The 23,826-nt window shown below is 40.7% G+C and overlaps 1 long non-coding RNA gene across 2 annotated transcripts in view; it reads right to left on the bottom strand.

Moving 5' to 3' along the window:
- Positions 1 to 23,826, bottom strand: part of LOC114230499 (uncharacterized) — a 120,602-nt gene that overhangs the window by 15,428 nt on the left and 81,348 nt on the right. For both annotated transcript variants that reach the window (XR_008557562.1, XR_008557561.1), the window contains exon 2: positions 22,285 to 22,378. This is a non-coding gene — a long non-coding RNA (uncharacterized LOC114230499). The remainder of the gene's footprint in view (positions 1 to 22,284; positions 22,379 to 23,826) is intronic.

Genomic DNA, 23,826 nt, shown 5'->3' with positions numbered 1-23,826 from the left:
AGTGTAAATGTTTGCACCTGGATATAAAGCAACTCATGTTCCTGGGCTGAAGAAACTCCAAGGAGGCTGGTCACTAGGGAGAGGAAGCCGGGCATTGCTACGTGACATCATTACCCGGCACCCATAGCCACCATTTAGGGCTGGGCTGGGCTGTGGACCGCATTTTGCACCATGGGGTCTCGGCAGAGTTGGCTGCGATTTGGTGGGCTGTAGCTTTGGGGTGGTGGCGGGGCCTGTGTCCCACTTGGGGGAAGTCGAGTGTTGCTTTGTTGGTGCCAGGTCCGTGGTGCTGTTTCTTTGTAAATAGTCAGTGCATGTCACTGCAGCTCCTATATTGAACGTCTGCCCCCTGGTGGTCCGTGCATGTCACAGCGACTGGTTGAACGTTGGAGGGACACTTAGCATATTAGCCTTTTATATTGATACTAGAGGCCCGATGCATGAAATTCGTTCAAGAGTAGGCCTTCGTAGCCCCAGCATCCTTGGCCCACAGCTGCCTCAGCTCTTGCAGCCCTGCCTGCCTCAGCCCTTGCACCCCTGGCTTCCTCAGCCCTCGCAGCCCTGGCTTCATCCAAAAGGTCATCTGGACGGTCATTCCGTTGTTTGGCCATTTGGTCAGTTTACATATTATGCTTTTATTATTATAGATATATAAGAGCCTAAGTGACCATTACAACTGTACGACCGGAACGACCAGTAGACTGATTGCTATGATGTGCACTGACCACCAGGAGGTGCCCCTGGTGGTCAGTGCACTCCCCCAGCGGGTCACAGCTGGCAAGCACACCTGTGGCAGCAGGGAATCTCTCCCACCTCCGCGGCAGCGTTACCTAGCGGTGGCGGTGGCATGTGCAGTGGGACCAGGATGAGTGGCAGTTGAGCTGAGCCTGGCCCCAGCGGGGGCTCCTCCCCGGCTACCTGCCACTTCAGTCCTGCTACATCACTTGGGGGGATGTCGGACTGCTGAGATCAGGCTGAAACTGGCTCTCCAACATCCCCCAAGGGGTCCTGGATTGCGAGAGGGCGCAGGCCAGGCTGAGGGACCCCACCCGTTTATGAATCCGTGCACCGGCCTCTAGTATATAGATAACAAGGTTCCTTGTTTGTTATTAGCAACTGCATAGTATTTCTTTCTGGATATCCTATTGTTTAATTTGTTCCACCATGAACATTCAAATTTGTCCATTTGCTATTAAATATTGCAGTGAATAACTCTGTACATCATCTCATTTCATGAAGGAATAGACAGGTGAATAAATTCTAAGAAGTAATTCAGTAAATCAATGGGAAAATTTTTTTCTAACTTTGACAGATATTGCCACTCACCCTCCATATAAGAGCAAATGTATAATTCTACCAGGAACGTCAAATAATGCCTTCAGTCTCCCCAAGACTATTATATCCACTTTTGGGATACTGGGAAATTCTGATAGTGACAGTGTTTCATTGTGACTTAAATCTGTTTTCCTTTATCAGCAGTGAGGTTAGAATTGTCATATTCTTAATAGCCATTTGCTTTCCTTTTTCTGTGAACAGTCTGTTCATGTTTTCGTCATTTTCCCAACAGTATTATTAGTATTTTAACTTACCACTTTGTTTTTTTTAAATTATATTTTAGGATATATAGTCATGCCTCTTTACTAAGAATAGCAAACATTTTTTAAAAATATTTATACTTTGTCTTTTTGTTTTGCTTGTGTTTTTAAAAAAAAATGTGGTCAAGTTTATTAATATTTTCTTTTATAGTTTCTAGATTTTCTTTTTTTCTTCTTTTTAATTAAATCTATTGGAGTTATATTGGCTAATAAAATTATATAGGTTTTAAATGTACAATTCTATGAAACATCACCTATATATTGCATTATGTGCCCACCACCAATGTCAAATCATCTACTGTTACCATATTTTGACTCCCTTTATCCTTTACTGCTTCCCTACCCCCTTTCTATCTGGTAACCACCATACTGCTGTCTGTGTCTATGAGTTTTTGTTAGTTTTTCTTGTTTGTTAATTTGTTACTTTCGCTTTTATATCCCACATGAGTGAGATCATATCGTTCTTGATTTTTTCTTTGTGATTGATTTTGATAGCATATTTTCAAGATCTGTCCATGTTGTCATAAATGGCAGTATTTAATCTTTTATTATGGCTGAGTAATATTTCATTGTATATATGTACCATATCTTAATGCTTTGATTGTTTCCATGTCTTGGCCACCATGAATAATGCTGCAATGAACATAGGCGTGCATGTATCTTTTCAAATAGATGTTTCCAATTTTTCGGGTAAATACCCAGAAGACAGTTTGCAGGGTCATATGGTAACTCTATTCTTAATTTTTTGAGGAATCTCTATTCTGTTTTCCATAGTGGCTATACCAGTTCACATTCCCACCAGTAGTGGAAGAGGATTCCTTTTTCTCCGCAACCTCTCCAACACTTGTTTTTACTTGTCTTGTGGATAATAGCCATTCCAACAGGTGTGACGTGGTATCTCATTGTAGTTTTGATTTGCATTTCCCTAATAGCTAGTGAAGTTGAGCATTTTTTCATATATCTATTGGCCATTTGTCTTCTTGGGAGAATTGTCTGTTCAGGTCCTCTTCCCATTAAAAAAATTGTTTTTTGTTTAATTCTCAACTGAGGATATGTTTTGTTTTAATTGATTTTTAGAGAGAGAGGAAGGAGAGAGAAACATTGATTGGTTGCCTCCTGTACACAACCCAACCAGGGATTAAACCCACAACCTTTTGGTGTAAGGGATAATGCTCCACTTAACTGAGCCACCAGGCCAGGGCCTTTTTTAATTGAATTGTTTATTTAGTGTTGAGTTGTGTGAATTCTATATATTCTGGATATTAACACCTTGTCAGAGCTGTTGTTTGCAAATATCATTGCCCATTCAGTGGGTTGCCTTTTTGTTTTGGTGGCAGTTTCTTTTGCTGTGCAGAAACTTTTTAGTTTGATATAGTCGCATTCATTTATTTTGTCTTTACTTTCCTTGCCCCTGAGGTCAAATTTATAAAATCCTCTCAAAGACCAAGGTCCATTAGTTTAGTACCTATGTTTTCTTCCCTGTAATTTATTGTTTCAGGTCTTATATTTAGGTCTTTGATCCATTTTGAGTTAATTTTTGTCATAGGGACAAACTGTAATATATTTTCATTCTTTTCCCAGCCCATTTATTAAAGAAGCTTTCTTTTCTCCGTTGTGTGTTTTTGGCTCCTTTGTTGAACATTATTTGCCCATAACTAGATTTTGTTTTGAAGTTATTTTCTATGCTAAAGTCAGAAGAAAAAAAAAATCTTGTGTTTTTTGAGTACATCTATGGTTTACATTTAAGTTTCTGGTCTATTTCTAGAATATATCTTGGTGAATGATTCCTTTGTTCTGATGTAAGTATTTTGCTTGCCTTTATTTGGCTTAATTTTTACCCTTTAGTTTTCAACATTTCTAAAACACTTTAGTTCTGTTTTTTGCATATATCAGAGAATAGACATTTGCTCTGTGATTTAGTTGGAAATTCACTTTTAATAAATAACATGAGTTAAGCCCATTTACATTAATTTTTCTGTTGACTGATCCCTTTCAATACAATGTTAAATGATAATTTTGACAGTGGGCATCTAATAAAATGTGTCTTCATCCTATTATTAATTTAACTTGTTTTCTGGATTTTTTTTACTAGTAGGTTTTATCTTATATTTCTCCACATGTAGTTTTTCTGTATGTATCTTTGTTCCAGTAGCTCTGTTTATAACTCTGTGCAACTTTGTATTCATAAATCATATTATGTAATTTATATAATTTTTTTTAAATTTCTGTATTCAAGATATATTAGCTTACTTCAATAAGCAATTATGATATTAGCATATTTTCTATTACTCTTTCCTGCTCTTACTTTCCTTATCATATTTCAGTTAATATTTTTCAGTGTTTTTCTAAGTCCTGTTAAATTTTGCTTGTTATTTTTATTATTTGCAACTTTAATTGACAGTTTTTGACTTGTAAGTATTAAAGAGGAAGATATAAAAAAATCTTTCAAATACAAAAATCTGGGGAAAAGGAGAGAAAATAGGTCCAGGTAGTGTATAATTTCTATTTTTAGGGATACAGTATTCACATTTTGTTCTTTAATTCTAATTCCCACATTTGTTTTCATCTTATTTTACAACTAAATCCTCTCAGTGTTCACTGCTCAACCTTCGATGGTGTTTCCAGTTATTTTCATCTGAATGGCAGTAATTTTCTAGGATCTTTTTTTAAGAAGGGCACACCTGAAACAATATTCTCTAAGTTCAAAACTGTCTGAAGTTTTTGTGCCCGAAGACAGCTTTACTGAATTTAAAATACAAAACTCTATTTTTTCTAAAAGATACTGCAGATATTAGTCCATTGTCAGATGGCTCTAAATGTTGATGTGGATAAATCAGAGATAAGACTGACTATTTTCGCCCTCTTATGTGTGAGTTAATCATTATTTCTTCATGTTTAAAAATTCAGTAACTTCATGAGGATATGTCTCAGTATTGACAATTCTAATCAAATTTCCTTGGCCTGTGCAGTGTCCTTTTAAAATGTGGATTCCAATGGTCTCCTGTATTATAAAAAAGTTATTAAATTTCATCTTTAAATATTTATTCTTTTATATTATTTTAAGTTTTTATAGTATCTCTATCTCAATTTATATACCTTACACATACATACAAATTTTCTAATTATTTTGTTCTTTCTTTGGTTTATTGCATTCATTTTTCTCATTTTTATCTTTTATATTACTTAAGTTCCTTTCCATACTTTCCAGTCTTTTTTGAGCTCTTTCCAATTTCATCTTTGAAATAAATACTTCTTTCCTAAGTTTGGCCCACTCATAATTTATCTTCTCCATTGTTTTATGTCTTTCCCAGAGTTCTTGCTTTCTGGATCATGAATTTTGCTCCTAGAGCTGATTGCTTTATTTATTTTTTCTCTTCTCTTTCTGCCTGTGTCCTTTCATCTGTCCAGTTGTCTTTCCCTCCAAAGGAAGAAACACATACAATATATTTGTAGTAATATTAGGATTCAGATATAACCCCTAAACTGTAAAATAGTAAAAGCAGCTGAAACCTGGCAGGAGCTACATGCGAGTAAGTGAAGAAAAGCAGTCTCGGAGAAATGCAGTTGTAAAAGAGCCCACAGTGCGAATCCCAGAAAATGAGGGCAAAAAATATGCCCCGAAGGTATATAATACACCCTAAATTGCTATAGGCCTTTTTTGTAATCACAGGTATGGGTACAGAGGTGAGCTGAGTTGTCAGCAGAACCTACTAGACTCAGATTTAGAAAGTAAAAAAGGTGGGGGAGGGAGGTAACACAAAGAATACACAGACAAGCAACTTCTATAGGAAGCATTTTGTGTCTATGGCAGCACAGAAACAACTTTGTGAAGACTGGCAAACCTGGAACAATACTCTGTACCCCTCCTTACCTTCAGTCTCCCTATAAATACACACACACACACACACACACACACACACACACACAGCTCTTAAAAATAGCTAGCCAGGTAAAAAATATTATTTCCGGGCATGAGTAATAACAAAGAAAAGAGTACAGCACTGGTAACAAAGACACTCTATGAAAAGATGGTGAAGAGAATAGCAAAACACAGTAACAGGCAGCAATTGATCACTAGAAATATGTCCCCATAGAGCAAGGGAGAGGTTGAGAAATGAAATGTTCTCTTGTATTTGTTAGCCATTAGCATTTCTTTTTTGATAAAATGCATTTTTATGTCTTTTATACAAACGAGTTATCTTTTCCATATTAAGTTGTTAGCACTCTGGCTATTAAAAAAATCAGCATCTTCTTTGTTATAGCAACTAAATATTAATTCTTAGATTTTTAAATGTCTTTTGATTTAATTTCTAGGTTTTTCTAGTTATTAAGAAATGTGGAATAAAAATTATCTGTTATTTTATGACTTTTAAATGATTGTTTTTCAAACAAGACACTAAGTTATCATTGAATATATTTTCTGAAGATGTTTTAAAATTCATAAATCACATCAATCCTATGTTCAAAACCTATCAACGGCTTCTTATCACAGTTAAAATAAAACCTAAATTTTAAATTCCTCAATATGACCTCTAAGGCCCTACATATCTGGCCCTGCTCTCTCTTCAGCTTTATTTCAAACCACTGCTTTCCTCACTTTCTCCATAGCAATTTCTCCATACCCATACTTTCTCCACATTTAAGTTTCTGGCTATGCCTCAAACACATAATTCTTGCTCACCCAGCAGCCTTTACAATTGCTGTTCCATTTTCCTGCCTGGACCCCTCCTCCTTCAGACACAGCTCCTGCCTACACTATTTAGGAGGTTTCTGCTTAAGTATCATTTCCTCAGATAAGTCTTCACTAACCACCTTATCTAAAATAACACTCCCATGCTCTCCATTACCCTTGTCTACTTACTATCCTATCAAATAAAGAGGGAATATGCTAATTGAATGTCATGCCCTCACAAAGATAGTGGCACCCACAGCCTATAAGGAGGGAATATGCTAATTGACTGACATGCCCTCAAAGATGGCGGTGCCCAGTCCCCTCAGCCAAAATATGGCGGCGTCCAGTCCCCTCAGCCCCGCTAGGGTGGCAGGTGCACAGCACGGCTGGGCCCGCCCCCAGGCGGGTCCAGTCACTCCATGCACCTGCCTCTGGAGTACCCCAGTCCCCTCAGCCCCCCAGGGCCGGCTCCAGGAGCAGGCAAGCTTCAGATGGCAGCTGCCCAGCCAACACCCGAGGCACAGGTAAGCCTCGGATGGCGGCTGCCCATCTGCCCAGAGCCGCCCGAGGCTCAGGTAACCAGGGCCGGCTGAGGCTTGCGCTGTCGGCAGTGGCAGCAGCAGAGGTATGATGGGGGCGCTGCCTTCCCCTGATCACCGGGTCACTTACCGCCCCTGAGGGCTCCCAGACTGTGAGAGGGGGCAGGCTGGGCTGAGGGACACCCCTCCAGTGCATGAATTTTCATGCACCGGGCCTCTAGTATTATATGTTTCTTTATAGACCATGTCACTTTTTGAAATTAAACTATTTAATTATTTACATGCTTACTGTTTGTCTCTCACAATAAGTAGTAAGTTCCATGAGGCAGGGACTTTGTGTCCTTCACTGCTTATGACAGCTCCCACAGTACTCCCCAGCAAACAGTTGGTGCATAAATGTTATTGTTTTTTTTTTTAAGATTTTTAAAAAATCCTCATCTGAGGACATTTTTTCCATAAATCTTTATAGAGAGAGTAAAAGGGAGGGAGGAGGGGGAGGGGGAGAGAGAGAGAGATAACGATGTGAGAGATACACATCAACTGGTTGCCTCCTGCACGGGCCCCAACAGGGTCAGGGATCGAACCTGCAGCTGAGGTACCTGCTCTTAACTTGGAATCGAACCTGCTGACCCTTCAGTCTGCAGGCTGATGCTCTTAACACAGACCCAAATGGGCTGGGCACGTAAATATATTTTTTAAAAACATCAATGAATAAATATTTCCAATATTAAAAAATGTTTTGAAAAGTTTGAAATATTAATGTTTATTGCATGTAAAAAAAATTCTGGTCAGGGCACATGCCTGGGTTGCAGGTTTGATTCCCAGTAGGAGGAGTGAAGTAGGCAGCTGATCAATGATTCTCTCTCATCATTGATGTTTCTATTTCTCTCCCTCTCTGAAATATATATATACACACACACACACACACACACACTAATAAAGAGCTAATATGCTAATGGTTGGGATGCCGTAACAGGTAATGACAAGGTCATTAGCATATTAGCTGGGATGCTGTTCTGGAGATAGGGTGGAAGTGGGGAGGCAACTAGAGGAGGCGGGACCATCCCGTGCCAGGGAGGGCAGGGGTGAGAGCCCATAGTGGCCCCCTCACCAGTCCATTGCCACCCACTGCTCACACTCTGAGTGCCCCGCGGCCCACCTGCCAGGGGAAGGAGCTAGAGCAGCAGGCAGGAGGCTTCCATGCTCTCCTCCAGCGCCATGATGGGGCGGAGCTGCTATGTTGCTCCAGAGATGGGGTGGAAGTGGGGAGGTGCCCAGAGAAGGCAGGACTAGCCTGAGGTGACTTGAGGGACTGAGGATGGGACTTGAAGCAGCCAGAGAAGGCCAGAGGGTTTGGGGGCTGGGCCAGGTGCACTGGAGCTCTGCGTGGACAGGTTCGGGTGTCAAGGCAGGGCTGCAGGTAGGTGGTCAGTGCCGCGTGAATTCACATGGTGGGCTCCTAATCCTATCTAATAAAAGAGTAGTATGCAAATTGACCATCACTCCAACACACAAGATGGCTACCCCCATGTAGTCAAAGATGGTTGCCCCCATGTGGACGGAATATGGTCACCACAAGATGGCCAGCAAGGAAGGGCAGTTGGGAGGGACCAGGCCTGCAAGGGAGGGCAGTTGGGGATGATCAAGCCTGCAGGGGAGGGCAGTTAGGGGTGACCAGACCAGCAAAGGAGGGAAGTTGGGGGCGACCAGGCCTGCAGGAGAGAGCAGTTGCGGGGGACCAGGCCAGCAGGGGAGGGCAGTTAGGGGTGACCAGACCAGCAAAGGAGGGAAGTTGGGGGCGACCAGGCCTGCAGGAGAGAGCAGTTGCGGGGGACCAGGCCAGCAGGGGAGAGCAGTTAGGGGCAAACAGACTGGCAGGGGAGCAGTTAGGCATCAATCAGGCTGGCAGGGGAGTGGTTAGGGGGTGATCAGGTTGGCAGGCAGAAGCGGTTAGGGGCAATCAGGAAGGCAGGCAGGTGAGCAGTTGGGAGCCAGCAGTCCTGGATTGTGAGAGGGATGTCCGACTGCCCGTTTAGGCCCGATCCTACCGGGATCGAGCCTAAACGGGCAGTTGGACATTCCTCTAGGGGTCCTAGATTGGAGAGGGTGCAGGCTGGGCTGAGGAACACACACACCCCCGTGCACAAATTTCGTGCACCGGGTGTCTAGTATATATATACTAAAGACCCGGTGTCTAGTATATATATACTAAAGACCCGGTGCACGAAATTCATGCACGGAGGGGTGTGTTTCTCAGCCCAGCCTGCACCCTCTCCAATCTGGTACCCCTCGAGGAATGTCCAACTGCCCGTTTAGGCTCGATCCCGGTAGGATCGGGCCTAAATGGGCAGTCGGACATCCCTCTCACAATCCAGGTCCCCCCCAACTGCCTTTCCCTGCAGGCCCGGTCACCGCCAACTTCCCTCCTCTGCCGGCCTGGTCACCCCTAACTGCCCTCCCCTGCAGGCCTGATCGCCCACAACTGCCCTCCCTTGCACACCTGGTCCCTCCTAACTGTCCTCCCCTGCTGGCCATCTTGTGTCCACAAGGGGGCAGGATCTTTGACCACTTGGGGGCAGCCATCTTGTGTGTTGGAGTGATGGGCAATCTGCACATTACTCTTTTATTAGATAGATATATATATATATATATATATATATATATATATATATATCTCCCAAGGCCATTTCCTATGTGGCCTTTCTGATTCTGGACAGTGTCTCTTTGGTAAAGGCACATCCATAAAAGCCCTCTGTGGAGGTGTGTGCATTTCATGAGAAGTTTCCAAGAAGAGCAAAGATGCTTTTTCAACCAAGGCAACTTCATGAAGTTGGCAGCCAAACCCTAAATCTAGCCCTGAGCTTCAGAGATGTAAGCACCATGAACTAAGGCAAACCTGAGTTTCTTGTTTAAGTCGAGCATTAACCCTCTGTGGTCCCTACGTGTGGTCAACAAAAGAATCTTATGTATTAAAACACAGAGACTATCTTTGGCTCTAGATAAATACATCTTCTCAGAACCTGTTGAACTTGTGTCCTTTAAGCCTGGTAACAAAGCATTCATAAGGAAATGTCAGTATTTTCCACTATTGAGAATTTAAATGGCAGCAGCCAAATCATTGAGAGTTATTCTAAGCATAGGGTTGTCACCCAGCAAACCTCCTTATAACGTGTCTCCCATCTACACTAATAAAAGAGTTAGATGCAAATTGACCGTATCTTCGTGACACCCACCAGCCAATCAGGAGTGAGTATGCAAATTAACCAAACAAAGATGGTGGGTTAATTTGCCTACACAGGCCCCGCCCCAGCCGCTCTGGGCCTCTGGGTAGCATGGGAAGGTGGAAAGGCGGTTCTGGGCTGGAGCAAAGGCGGTGCCAGCAGCCAGGGGAAGGAAGGCCCATTCTTGCACGAGTCTTCATGCATCAGGCCTCTAGTGTATATATATACTAGAAGCCCGGTGCACAAAATTCGTGCATGGGGCGGTGTCCCTCAACCTGGCCTGCACTCTCTCCAATTTGGGAATTCCCTCTCACAATCCGGGACTGCTGGCTCCTAACCGCTAGCCTGTCTGTTCGTCCCCTAACTGCTCCTCTGCCAGCCCAATTGCCCCCAACTGCCCTCCCCTGCAGGCCTGGTCGCCCCCAACTGCCCTCGCCTCCCAGCCTGGTCACCCCCAACTGCCCTTTCCTGCTGGCCTGATCACCCACAACTGCCCTCCCCTGCTGGCCATCTTGTGGTGACCATCTTGTGGTGGCCATCTTGTGATGACGTGGGGGCCGCCATCTTATGGTGGCCAACTTGTGACGACCTGGAGGCGGCCATCTTACAGCAATGTGGGGGCGGCCAACTTGTGACAACACCACATGACACCACCTAAGCTTTTATTACATAGGATATATATCCTATCTAATAAAGAGGAAATATGTTAATTGACCGCATGCCCTCACAAGATGGCGGCACCCACAGCCAATAAAGAGGGAATATGCTAATTGAATGCCACATCCTCAAATATGGCAGCGCCCACAGACACAAGATGGCAGCACCCAGTCCCCTCAGCCCTGCCTCATCCAGCCTCAGTCCCCCAGTCTTCTCAGCCCTGCAGGGAAGGGCACTTGGGGGCGATCAGGCCAGCAGGGTAGGGTAGTTGGGGATGATTATGCTGGCAGGGGAACAGTTAGGTGTCAATCAGGATGGCTGGGGAACGATTAAGGGGTGATCAGGCTGGCAGGCAGAGTGGTTAGGGGCAATCAGGCAGCCAGGCAGGCGAGTGTTTAGGAGCCAGCAGTCCCAGATTTTGAGAGGGATGTCTGACTGTCCTGTGGGATCGAGCCTAAACCGGCAGTTTGACATCCACCGAGGGGTCCCAGATTGTAGAGGGTGCAGGCTGGGCTGAGGGACACCCCCTACCAGTGCACAAATTTCATGCACTAGGCCTCTAACATATATATATATATCTCCCCTCAAGCTTGGGGTAGTGATTTCCAATTTGTATTTTTTAAGTTTGCCTAATGATATAACACACAATTCTTTGTTTGCCATGACAATTTTTTAAGTTTGCCTAATGATATAACACACAATTCTTTGTTTGCCATGGCTGTGCTTGCTTCCATCTGTGACATACCACATTCCCAGTAAGATTAGGAGGAATGGGCAAGTGCAAAGGCCCAGGAGCTAAAATGAGCTTGGTCTGTTTATAAGCACCAAGAAGGCCAGAGGGGTTAGAGCAAAGTGAAGGAGGAGGAGAGTGATAAGAAATAGATTAAGTAGGGTTCAGATCTCCCAGGACATGGTAGGACATGTACTTTTACTCCAAATGTGATCAAAATCCATTGAAAAATTTTGAGCAGGGACGTGACATAAAAAAATGTTTTAAAGAAGCTTTTAAAAATTGCCTCTATTAGGGAAAACAAAGCATATGACAACAAACTATTTACATCTAAAGACTTCTTTAGAAGTTCATGCCTTTAAATATTTTCTTTATGATGTGCTAAGTATTTTCAAAGCTCATCAGTACATGTAGAACAAGTCATTTCTTCTGTGCTGAAACCAGATTATATTTCTGTTGGAAAACAATTTAAGTTTAATTTACACTTGTCTCACATGTTACATTTTTATAAATATTGAGATTTATATCTATAAGCTCTTTGAGATAGTGTCTGTATTAATGCAAAATCCCTGCATTAATGATTTAGCTTCTAGTGCGGTTACACAGTAAGTATGTACATTACATAATGCATTAGAAAAGTAAATGGTATGGGAAATAAAGCAATCAAGGTAAGGTAGAAGAGGGTTGCAATTTAAAACAGAATGGTCAGATAGGACTTACTGAGGAGGTGACATTTAAGCAAATGTTTGAAGAAGGTAAGGAAACTATTAATGTAGTCATAAGAATGCATTTCAGGCTTAGAAGGCAATTCTAGAAGAGGAGGTTTAAAATATTAAGGAAGTTTAGAATCATAGGATAAACAAATATACAATCTCACAAGATATTGGATTATTTAAAATCCATTTAGTTGGCATGATATATTTAATAGTCAAGTTGTTTCATAGTCAAATGGTTATGGTCATAATTAGCTAGATATTAGTATTAATAGGAAGAGAGCAACGGGGAGGTCAGACATGGTAAGCATGGTCACCAGGGCAGCTTCACAAGGAAGCGATAGCTTCATGCTCCCTCAGGGAACCACTGGTTCATTCCTTGCTGGTCCCTGGGGGAAGGGATCGAAAAAATGGGGAGATAGATGCATGCTCAGTGAAGTTGGAGTGACATAGGGAAGGTGTTGTCTGTCAGTCTAGCATGAGGAACAAGATTGCCTAGGGCAGTGGTCAGCAGACTCATTAGTCAACAGAGCCAAATATCAACAGTACGATTGAAATTTCTTTTGAGAGCCAAATTTTTTAATTTCTTAATTTTTTAACTTCTTCTAACACCACTTCTTCAAAATAGACTCGCCCAGGCCGTGGTATTTTGTGGAAGAGCCACACTCAAGGGGCCAAAGAGCCGCATGTGGCTCGCGAGCCGCAGTTTGCTGACCACTGGCCTAGGGGGAGGACTCCATCAGAAGTATGAGAAATCTTGGAAAGTTAAAATACCAGTACAAAGAATTCCCTTGCTCTTGCTCTCTTGTTCGCTCTTGCTCTGTGGGCTCCCTATTCTCACTTCACAGCATGTAACCTTAAGCGGCCACCTGGCCCCCACACGCAATGAATTGCAGCTGGGAATGCCAGTTAAGGTAGTCAGATGCTGGACTGGACTATAATATGGAACAGAAGTTCTGGCAGTGGCCTTAATTCTGACCCTGATGAAGATAAGATTGGTCTTTTTCCATGGTGGGATGGAGAGAAATGGGACCTTGCAGGGGAACCCCCTTAACTTTACAGCATCAATAAAGCTTTCCACGAAACCTCATCCTCCCGTGAGGGCCTCAGGAAATTCTTTTCCTTGTAGCACCCCAAGAACTCCACTTCCACTGATAACAAACCCATTAAGTCATACTTAGTATACGGTATATGATTATCTTTTCTTGATTTTTTTTTTTTGTATAATAGATACTCAGAAATGTTATAGAAAAATGTATCAATAAAGAAATCCATAGAATCTATACTAATAATAGACATTTTCACTTTTAATATATTTTTATTGATTTCAGAGAGGAAGGGAGTGGGAGAGAGAGACAGAAACATCAGCTGTCTCCTGCATACCCCTTAATGGGGATAGAGCCCACAACCCAGACATGTGCCCCTTCAGTCCAGAGGCTGACACACTGTCCCGTGAGCTAAACCAGCTAGGGCAAACCTTTCCACTTTTAACATAGTAGTCCACTTATTTTATATGTTTTTCTCTTATTGTCCCAATTAAAAGCATTGAAATGATGAAATGTATTAATGTGAAAACCACCATCAAAAGCCTGTCCCACTATTTGCCTTTGCAATGGTTTGTTTTCTGATTCACCTTAGATAGGCTATATTACAGTTTAGTTAAGCACTAATTTAGGTGTTTCTGTGAATGTATTTCATAGAATTTTTTAAACATCTGATAACATCTAAACTCTGTTGACTTTAAATAAAAAAGATTATCTTTCATAATCTGGGTTAGTCTCATCCAAACAATTGAAAAGCCTTAAATAAGAGCAAAGCTGAGATTTTCCTGAAGAAATTCTGCCTCAGGGTTGAAGCATTAGTGCCAGCCTGAGTTTCAGTCTGCCAGCCTGCCCTACAAATTTCATACTTGAGAGACTACAACTGTAAAGCTAATTCCTTGAAATGAATACCTTTACACACAACTATGCATGGGAGCGCGCACGAGCATGCGCGCGCGCGCATACACACACACACACACACACACACACACACGCTCATGCACATATATATTCCTTACTGCAGACCTGTGACTGATACAGTCCTCTGACTAAATTAGAAGCTACTTGAGGATAGGCACCATGTCTTATTATGATTCGTGCATCTAATATAGTTCACAGCATAGTGCTTTCTTGAAAGAAAAAATAAAGTCATAGAAGAGCATATTAATTCCATCAGTAGCTGAAAGGTAATGTTACTACTAAACAGTAGAAAAAATTTTAAACCTTTAAAAAACTGTATACAACAAAATCAAAAGATTAAAAAAAGAAAATGATCATGAAATAAATATAACAAAGTTCTTATGTCAAATATATATGATGAAATGACAAAAACATGAAACTACAACTTCTCTGTATGAGAAAATCTAAACTTACTCAGCATTGAGTGTTTCAAATAAAATATAAAACATTCAGTCAAGTGCTTTATATGCATTATTACTAGTGGCCCAGTGCACAAATTCGTGCTCACTGAAAGGAAATTAGAATATTTTAATATTGCTATTCACCCTTTCTCTATAATAGAAGTGTCAACCAAATTCACAATCGACAATGACAGATCTAAACACATGCATGTGATTGGCGACAGCGAGAGCGTTATATGTATCGTGCATGGATGAGTCAACTTAGACTTTTATATATATAGAATGAACTCACTTAATTAGACCTGCTTTCTGATTTAGCTAAACTTTTTCCAGCCCATTGAAGCACCCCAAGTTCTTTTTCAGATAATTGTCAGCAACAGAGCAGTAAATAATCAACATGAAGCAGATTATTATTATAGATCACGCAGGGAGAACAAAGGGAAAAATATTTAACTGCAGCAGTGTTTGACTCTATTCTGTGCAGTGAGAAAACCTGAAGTCATTTTCAAGTTCCACCATTTCTTACTTCTTTTCAGTCGGATCAAGTTTCTAAGTTTTCTAAAACTCCATTTTCTGGCTAATGAAAAGAAAATAGGATTCAATTGAGTCTCATATCTACCTACTCCAGAACTTCTTTGAGGATCAAATGAGATGAGACACGGAAAAACGCTTCACAGACATTTGGTTAAAGTGTAAAATGTTTTCACCTGGCTATAAAGCAAGTAGTGTTCCAGGGCTGAAGAAACTCCAAGGAGGCTAGTGGCTAGGGAGAGGAAGCCGGGCGTTGCTATGTCATGTCATTACCCAGCACCAACAGCCACCATTTCTGGGCTGGGCGGCTGTGGGCCACATTTTGCACCATGGGGTCTCAGCAGTGTCGGCTGCGATTTGGTGGGCTGTTGCTCCAGGGTAGTGGCGAGGCCTGTGTCCCACTTAGGCGAAGCTGAGTGTTGCTTTGTGGGTGCCAGGTCTGCACTGCCCTTTCTCTGTAAATGGCCAGTGTGTGTCATGGCAACTCCTGTGTTGAACATTTGCCCCCTCGTGGTCAGTGCGGGTCATAGCGACTGGTTGGATGGTCAGACACTTAGTATATTAGCCATACACACACACACACACACACACACACACACACACACACACACACTAGAGGCACGGTGCACGAAATTCATGCATGGGAGTGTGTGTCCCTCAGCCCAGCCTGCACCCTCTCCAATCTGGGACCTTTCGAGGGATGTCCTACCGGGATAGGGCCTAAACAAGCAGTCAGACATCCCTCTCACAATCCAGAACTGCTGGCTCCCAAGTGCTCGCCTGCCTGCCTTCCTGATTGCCCCTAACCACTTCTGCCTGCCAGCCTGATCACCCCCTAACCACTCCCCTGCCAACCTGATTGATGCCTAATTGCTCCCCTGCCAGCCTGTTTGTCCCTAACTGCCCTCCCCTGAAGGCCTGGTCACTCCTAACTGCCCTCTCCTGCAGGCCTGGTTCCCTCAACTGCTCACCCCTGCAGGCCTGGGTCCCCACCAACTGCCCTTCCCTGCAGGCCCTGTCACCCCCAACTTCCCTCCTCTGCTGGCCTGGTCACTCCTAACTGCCCTCCCTTGCAGGCTTGATTGCCCCCAACTGCCTTCCCTTGCAGACCTGGTCCCTCCCAACTGTCCTCTCCTGCTGGCCATCTTGTGTTGGCCATCTTGTATCCACATGTGGGCAGCCATCTTGTGTATTGGAGTGACGGTCAATTTGCATATCACTCTTTTATTAGATAGGATAAAAAAGAGGCCTGGTGCACGGGAGGGGGCCAGCTGGTTTGCCCTGAAGGTTGTCTCAGATCAGAGTGGGGGTTCCCTTGGGGCATGGGGCGGTCTGGGCGAGGGGCCTGTGATGGTTTGCAGGCTGGCCACACCCCCTGGCAACCCAAGCGGAGGCCCAGGGATCTGGGATTTATTTATCTTCTATAATTGAAACTTTGCGCGGAGGCCAGGGCAGGCCAGGGTGGGCGGAAAGCTTGGCTTCCTCCATCGCCGGAGAAACCCAAGCCTCCTGCTCTCTCCAACTCCAGTGGCTGCCGCCATTTTTATTGGTATTTATTTATCTTCTATAATTGAAACTTTGTAGCCTTGAGTGGAGTTCAGGGCCAGCCAGGGTGAGCGGAAAGCTTGGCTTCCTCCATTGCTGGGGAAACCCAAGCCTCCTGCTCGCTCCATGGCTGCAGCCATCTTGGATTGGTTAATTTGCATACTCGCTCCTGATTGGCTGGTGGGCGTGGCTCGTGGGTGTAGTGGAGGTATGATCAATTTGCATATTACTCTTTTATTAGATAGGATATTATATATATATATATAGAGAGAGATTTTATTTACTTCTTTTTAAAAAACTTACTTTATTGTTCAAAGTATTACAGTTAAGATATCCCCTTTTCCCCCCCATTGACCCCCTCTACCCTGCATTGGCTCCCCACCCCAAAGCTTTCACACACTATAGTTTGTGTCCATGGGTAATGCATATATGTATTTAAGTTTTTGTTTACCTCCCCCCCCTTTTTCCTTCCTTCTGAGATTCCTCAGTCTGTTCCATGCTTCCATATCTCTGGATCTATTTTGTTAATCAGTTTATTTTGTTCATTGGATTCCACATATAAGTGAGATCATGTGATACTTGTCTTTCTCTGACTAGCTTATTTCGCTTAGCATAATACTGTCCCAACCCTTCCATGCTATCTCAAAGGGCAAGAGATCAACTCAAGATAGGGAATATTCAGTTCCTCATTTTATGGATGAGGAGGCCAAGCAGAGACATTGAGAAACAAAACTAGGTATTCAATGGTGTAGCTTTTGTGAGACCATGAGGACCCAGGCAAATGTAGTGCTAAACATGGAGGATACAATACATTAAAAAAAAAAGGCCAATTGAAAAGATTTGGCGTTGTTCATTCTTGGTATAAATTAAAGAAAGACAAACCTAAACAACTGTGTATTGCGACTTTACATTTTAGCAATTAAAAAAAAGAAAAAATGTTAAAACCTATGAAGTATTTGAAGAAAAATATAGCATTTTATTGATTATAGTAATGTAAAATGCTTTGATTTCTTAGAAGTTAATGTAGGCAGTCATTAGAAATTTTAGATGCCATAGTAATACTACTCCAAAGAATAGAGTCTATGGAAATAACTAAAAGAGAAAGCAAGTTGTGTTTGTGTTTTTTTTTTTACCAAAACACATGTAATAGCTAAATCTTGTAAATAACCTAAATGTTCAAGCACAGAAGAATGAAGATGAGCATGATGGTTTGTTAACAGAATACATGGGCATTAAAATGATGACTTTGGAGAAGTATTCTCAAATGATGACACATGAGATGCTCTATGAAAAATATATACCCTATCTATGATCTTGGAGAGCAACTATGATCTTCTTGGAGAGCATCACATATTAGCCCACTGAAGGCTTTCCCATAGCAGAGAAATTTCTTATGATGTTCGGTAAGTATTTTCCAAACTTACTTTAAAACAGAACCTTCTGGTACCAGCTATTTATTGCTACATAACGAACACCACTTATATTGTTCACAAGTTCAAGCACAGTACAGGAGAGATAGCTAGCCTCTGCTCTACTTGGTGCAAGCTGGGGCAGCTCGAAGGCCTTGGACTGGAATTATCTGAAAATTGCTCAGTCACGAGCCTGGTGTGGTGGTAGCCTCCTCATTTGGCCTGGCCTTCCTCACAATATGGGCGTTTGAGTTCTAAGGGCAAGCATCTCGAGAGAGAGAGAAATCCACATAGAGCCCTTGTATCTTTAATGACTAAGTTTCTGAAGATATCTAGTGTCACTTCCACTACTCATCAAGGCAGCCAGATTTCATGGAGAAGGGAAAGAGACTACACCTCCTGATGACAAAGTAAAAAGGTTTTGGAAGAGCATGTGAGAATAGAAATATGTTTGTGGTCAGTTTTGGCAAATATAATGTCACATATTTTTTTCATGTAATAACTATTAATTTCTAAAGTTTGGTAAATGTTGATGGAGGTACTTCAAAAGCTATATGTAAAATACCAGAGGCCCGGTGCATGAATAAATGCTTGGGTGGGATCCGGCCAGCCCGTCCCGATTGGCCCCAATCAGATCCGGGGAGGCCAGGGGGAGGGGCTGTGGGCAGTTGGCCGGCCGGCCCCACCACCAATCAGGGTGCGGGGGCTGATCAGGGCCACAGTACATGTCAAAGAAACCAATTGTTCCGGTCGTTCTGGTGTTCCAATCGCTTGGCTTTTATATGTATAGATGTTATATATATAAAATATATACATATCTATATTTTTTTCACACACACACACACACACACACACACACACACACACACACACTATTTGGCCCAGGAAAAAAAAATCTCCTTTGTTTGACACAGTAAAGTAATCCCAATTATTTCAGATCAATGAGGCAAAGCCATTCATATTTATATGAAACAACAATAGGACCCAGGGCTTACTCTAGCTCACAGATGTCCCATTGACCACTTAGGTTACCAGACTGTCTACCTCATTGCATTTCAAAAGAAATACCAAGTTTTCTAGATACTAAATCTTGCTAATATTAGTGACGAAAAGAATCTTAATGTGACTTACAAGAAATCTACACAAATAAATACTTTTTTTTTTTTTTTTTTTTTTGCTAAACACAATTCTGGGTAATAAAGCTTATCTAAGGGGATTGATTCTTTTAATAGCAATGTCTTCTTGAATTTTCTTCCTTATGAAAGACTTTTTCAGAATGTTTTCCTCATGCAGATAAAGGGACTACATAAGGCAGAGAGAAAGTATTTTTTAATGGTGGTGCAAACACATTTTTAAATAGCTATTCCTAATTACCTTAAGGCAACGTAAATGAAGGCAAAGTGAAAAGATCTAATGTTCATGGAAATGTTAGAGAGAATAAAAAATTATTTCCTATACATCCTTTCTCAAGAATTCCCCAGAGCCGAAACTGGTTTGGCTCAGTGGATAAGAGCGTCGGCCTGCGGACTCAAGGGTCCCAGGTTCGATTCCGGTCAAGGGCATGTACCTTGGTTGCGGGCACATCCCCAGTAGGGGGTGTGCAAGAGGCAGCTGATCGATGTGTCTCTCTCATCGATGTTTCTAACTCTCTATCCCTCTCTGTAAAAAATCAATAAAATATATTAAAAAAAAAAAAAAAAAGAATTCCCCAGAGGACTGGCTCCACAAAAATGAGAGAGCAAAATCTTAAGAAAAGGTTTAAGCAACAGGAAGAGAAAAAGGGAATCCCATAAAAGAGGAAGACAGATCCAAGAATGATACCTGTCCATTAGAGATAAGGGATAGCAGCCAGGCCATATTTCAATAAGGTGATTCAAGAAGTTAAAGGCTGTCATCATCAAGACTCCTCACTGGCTATTTCAATTCATTCTCTCTCTCTCTCTCTCTCTCTCTCTCTCTCTCTCTCTCTCTCTCTCTCTCTCTCTCTCTCTCTCTTGTCCTTGGTCAGCCTAGCAAGAGATTTATCAATTTTATTGATATTTTCAAACAACCACCTTTTGCGCTCACTGATTTTCTCTATCTTTTGGTATTTCCTAAATATGATTTCTGCTTTTATATTATTTCCTTGTTTCTAGTTACTAATGGATTTGCTTTTCCTTCTCTTGAAATAATTTCTCTCTTAGCACTGCTTAACATATATTCCACAAATTTTGATATGTTGTGTATTATCATTCAATTTAAAATATTTTCCAATGTCCCTTATGATTTCTAATTGACTCACAGGTTATTTAGAAGTATAGTGCTTAATTACCAAATATTTGGGACTTTTTTTCACATTATTTTGTTTTTAGTTTGATACTTAATTCTGTTTTCTACAGAGAACCTACTCTGGATGACTTCAATCTTTTAAAATTACTGGGACTTGTGTTATGCCCAGCATATGGTCTATCGTGGAGAATGTTCTCATAGTGGTAAAGAATGTATATTCTGCTGTTATTGAATATATGTTCTATAAATGGCAATTGGGTCAGGGTAGATTTTACAGTTGTTCAAGGTTTGTTTACTAACTGATTTCTGTCTACATTTTTGAACAATTGTTGAGAAAGGAAAGTTGAAATATCTAATTATAACTGTGGATTTGTCTTTTTCTCCTTGCAACTCTATTGTTTTTTGCTTCATATATTTTAAAGATCCTAAAAGACCCTAAAAACAAGTTACATTAGGCCTGGCTGGTGTGGTTCAGTGGTTGAGCATCAACCCATGAACCAAGAGGTCACCTATTCTAAGTCAGGGAACATGCTTGGGTTGCAGGCTCAATCCCCAGTAGGGGGCATGCAGGAGGTAGCAGATCAATGTTTCTTTCTTTTCAATGTTTCTCTCTATATATCCTTCTCCCTTCCTCTCTCTCTAAAATCAATAAAAACATGTTTTTGTAAAAAAAGAAAATAAATAAAAAATATAACTAAGTGCTTTGTATGGACCAGTGATGACAGTGTACCATGGACTGAGGAGAATGATTTACTCTGTTCTCTATGCAAAAGGTCCATTAGAGAAAAAAAAAAAAAAGATTCCATTTTCTTTTCCAAATCAGAAGGCTCCATTTTAGACTGTGGAGATGAAGAAACTATAAAAATAACTGTGTAATTATTATAATTCAGGAAACAATTGAATAGCTGTCCCAAGTAACCAACTCACCATATATAACTGTACAAATGAATTAAAAATAAGTAATATTTATATCATTTATATTTTCAAGAGAAGTCATTTCTGACAATAATAGTCATCACAGAAAACTAGCAAAATCACTAAGCTGCTAACTACAAATTAAGGAGAAAAAATAGATTCTAAGTACTTGCATTCTAAAAGAATAAAGAAACAGAAGAAAGGGAAAAAAATTCCCCTAACAAAGGCTATAAACTGTTTTATTTGGCTCACACAGTGGCCAAAGTGTATTTTTGACTGCCAAATGTTATGCTGATATTGAAAAATTAGAACTTTTCAAAATCTGTATTTCTGGTTTCTTTCGAAAAAAACATAAAAAATATGATTTGAAAGAATTATAGAGCTGAACAGAGGTGCCCCATTTACAGGCCACGTACTCTCCAAGGTTCCATTGTGCCCATCTGACACGCACCATTATTTATATTTTGTACCCTTCATATCTCACTCAAAAATTTAGCAAAATGTATATAAAAATTTGCTTAGTAATGCAAGCATGTTATCACCGAAGGCATGAACAGAACATGCTGAGTAAAAGGATATGCTAGTTCAAGAATAATCTTTGGGGACACAAGAAATAGTGACAAGAGGTTTGGTATTCAGAGGCAATACTATATTTGAAACTATGACAGGGTTTTTGGAGGGTTAAAGAACAAGTTCTTAATATGGTTAAAGAACAGATTAATGAATATATTTTAAATAGTCCAGTGAATAGTAATTCTTGTTTAATTATTTTTCAAGTAAAACTCTATGGACTGAGTTGTGCTCACACAGTTGATAGAAGCTACTTCTTCATTCTTCTTAATGGATTTGCTCTCTTCCATAATAATGTACCAATTTTATCAACTGCCTGTGGTAAATAAAATCTGATACTTCCTGTCAAGATGGTGTTAGGGCATAAAAATATGTTTCTGAATACAAATGAAAGTGGTTGTCAGGTCATTTAGACAGGGCCAGCAATAAAAAGTAAGCAAGTTTAGCAAGTCAAATTACAATCTGGCAACCTTAACCATTTAAATGAGATTATTTATGAGACTAAAGTTATTACTTACCTTGAGTGTCTATCTTTTAAAGATGTTTTCTGTAAACCATATAACCTTCAATATCTACTGCCCACGTGCAGAAACTGATATTCTCAATAAACATCTAAAAGAGAAACGTGAGAAAATATCATAAATTTGAGTTTATACATATGGTCTCATTTATTTTAAATGTAAAAGCAGATATTGAAATTATTCTTTTTTACTTTCTTTAATGAGTTTGGACAAAGGGAGGTGTATATCAAAAAATGTGTTTTATGTAAATAAACTGTAATAATGATGAAATTTTCACATTAGAAGAATCACAAAGTTCTGTAGGACATATATTGTAATCCATGTCATTAAGTTTAGCACTTTCTACAGTACTAAATTTATCTGGCTGTCTAGTTCCTATGAACATATTTTAAAATATGACTTTTGATTCTGATGTACTACATATTGATTCTGATGTACTACATGAACATAGCCACACTCCAGAAAATATTTTCCTTGTTCAAAATAGATAATGAAAAATAATTCTTGATTACATTTGAGTTGGTTATAAATGCCAAAAATAATAAAAATCAACTGATTAAATATATCTGTCCCCATGAAAAGGTCAAAAGTTTATTCCCTTATCAATTAAACTGCCTAATCATTACTTTACACCAAACTAGTGAAGCTTAGCAGAGATCTTTAAAGAGAAATTGCCTCTAAAATGGAACTAAAATTACCCAGAGTAAAATGTTCTTTGCTGAAAAAATTTAATCCTAATTTTCTTTGATTTTTTAAAAATGGGTCAGAGACAAGCAGTTAGGGAAAATAGGATTTGGATCCTACAGTGTCATACTTTTAGTATGTGGTTTGGAGTATGGATTCTCAAGCCAAATATCAATAATTTTTGGATTAGCAACATCATTCTTCTTTTTGGTCATTTGTGTAGATCCCTGTTTCTCAGTTGCAGCTGCACATTAAAAACACTTGGAACTTTTTAAAATATATCAAGATTCAGCCTATTCCTTAGATATTTGATTAATTTGTATGATGCGGGGCCTGGGCCCATGTGTTTTTAAAAAGCATTAAAGATGTATATTTGTTCTTAAGGTAAGAAATAATCTCACTGCAACTATTTGCCTTACTTTCTATAGATTAATTAATAAAACACTAACTGTAAAAAAAATACTGTCTACTCAGGTTTATAAAAACTACTGAAATACGAAATACTGATTACTAAATATTTAAAACTAGAGGCCCAGTGCATAGATTTGTGCACTAGTGGGGAGCATGGCCTGTGGGGATCGGCAACTGTGGAAGAGCCGCTCATCCTGGTCAGCCGAGCTGTGATTCCACTGTGGAAGTGCACTGACCACCATGGGGTAGCTCCTGCATTGAGTGTCTGCCTCCTGGTGGTCAGTGCGTGTCATAGCGAATGTTCAACTGGTAGTTCTGGTCATTCCGCTGTTTGGTCACTGGGCTTTTATATATATAGATGACTTCAATGTTTCCATGACCCACACACACCTATCTCAACAACTATGTAATAATCTTAGATTACATGGATCCAAGCATTACATA

Source organism: Eptesicus fuscus, chromosome 11, assembly GCF_027574615.1.
Source record: "Eptesicus fuscus isolate TK198812 chromosome 11, DD_ASM_mEF_20220401, whole genome shotgun sequence".
NCBI lineage: Eukaryota > Metazoa > Chordata > Mammalia > Chiroptera > Vespertilionidae > Eptesicus > Eptesicus fuscus.
The sequence above is the reverse complement of the archived record's forward strand: the minus strand, read 5'-3'. Positions and strand labels throughout refer to the sequence as shown.